Genomic DNA, 1490 nt, shown 5'->3' with positions numbered 1-1490 from the left:
GAAGACCTCAGGTTCCAATTTGTGGTTACGGACTCAAAGTACCGTCAGGAGAATTTTTAAAATATAAAAAAGGGCTTTCACTGTCATTAAGACACATCACTTCTGAAGAGGTTGCAATACAACCAGGATGCCCAAGTGCCATCTACCTCAGCTACTTCTCCCAAAAAAATACCCTCCTCACCTTGCCCCTTTCAGAGCCCAACCCCATGTCATTTACAAATGGCCCCCAGGAAACACAAGTCTCCTCCATTGTTCTCTGTTCCTCTCCCATAAGTCGTTCTGACTTCATGCCATGGAAGGTCTCAGGATCAAATCTGTGGATGCAGATTCAAAGTAGAGTAAAGTGACTTTTTAAAATATAAAGGAGGGCTTTCACCATCATGGGGAAGCACAAGTTCTGAAGAGGTTGCAATACAACCAGGATGTCCAAGTGCAAATTACCTCAACTACTTTGTTAAGAAAAGGCCATTATCGCTTCTCGGCCTTTTGGCTAAGATCAAGTATATTATCTGTTCTCATCAGTTTAATATCTGATACGTCCTCTATCCGAGGATAATGTATAAAACAGATTTTTGGAGCCAGTAAATTCATTACCAATGTTAAAAAAGAAAAGAAAAGGCTATTAAAGCCGTGGCTTTTACAAGACCCAACCCCATGTCACAGCCAGGAATGCCCCCTGGAAACACAAGTCCCCTACTCGGTCCTCTGCCCCTCTCCTTTAACCTTGTTCTGGCCTCATGCCATAGAAGGCCTCGGGTTCCAATTTGTGGTTGCAGACTCCAAGTACTGTCAGTAGATTTTTTAAAATATAAAAAAAGGGCTTTCAGTGTCATTAAGACGCACTACTGAAGAGGTTGCAATACAACCAGGATGCCCAAGTGCCATCTACCTCAGCTACTTCTCCCAAAGAAATGCCCTTTTCGCCAAGGTCCTTTCAGAACCCAACCCCATGTCATTTATAAATGGCCCTCAGGAAACACAAGTCTCCTTCATTGTTCTCTTTCCCTCTCCCTTATGTCGTTCTGGCCTCAGTCCCTGGAAAACTTCAGGATCAGAAATGTGGATGCAGCTTCTGAGGACAGTAAAGAGATTTTTTAAAATATAAATGGGGGCTTTCACCATCATGGGGAAGCCAATTTCTGAAGAGGTTGCAATACAACTAGGATGCACAAGTGCAAATTACCTCAATTACTTTGTTAAGAAATGCCTTTATACCTGTGGCTTTTACACGGCCCAACCCCATGTCACAGCCTGGAAATCCCCCAGGAAACACAAGTCCCCTACTCGGTCCTCTGCCCCTCTCCCTTAACCTTCTTCTGGCCTCATGCCATGGAAGGCCTAGGTTCCAATTAGTGTTTGCAGACTCAAAGTACCGTAAAAAGATTCTTTAAATTATGTAGGAGGGATTTCACACTCATGAGGAAGCAAAAGTTCTAAAGAGGTTGCAATAAGGCCCTGGCCGGTTGGCTCAGTGGTAGAGCGTCGGCCTG

At 44.1% G+C, this 1490-nt stretch overlaps 1 pseudogene; it reads left to right on the top strand.

Annotated features, from left to right (window-relative positions):
* Positions 1-470: 470 nt before the first annotated feature.
* LOC136312296 (U2 spliceosomal RNA) lies at positions 471-591 on the top strand (annotated as a pseudogene).
* Positions 592-1490: the final 899 nt, after the last annotated feature.

This window comes from Saccopteryx bilineata, chromosome 8 (assembly GCF_036850765.1).
Source record: "Saccopteryx bilineata isolate mSacBil1 chromosome 8, mSacBil1_pri_phased_curated, whole genome shotgun sequence".
Taxonomy (NCBI): domain Eukaryota; kingdom Metazoa; phylum Chordata; class Mammalia; order Chiroptera; family Emballonuridae; genus Saccopteryx; species Saccopteryx bilineata.
Note: the sequence above shows the minus strand (reverse complement) of the source record. Positions and strands in the feature narration are given on the sequence as shown.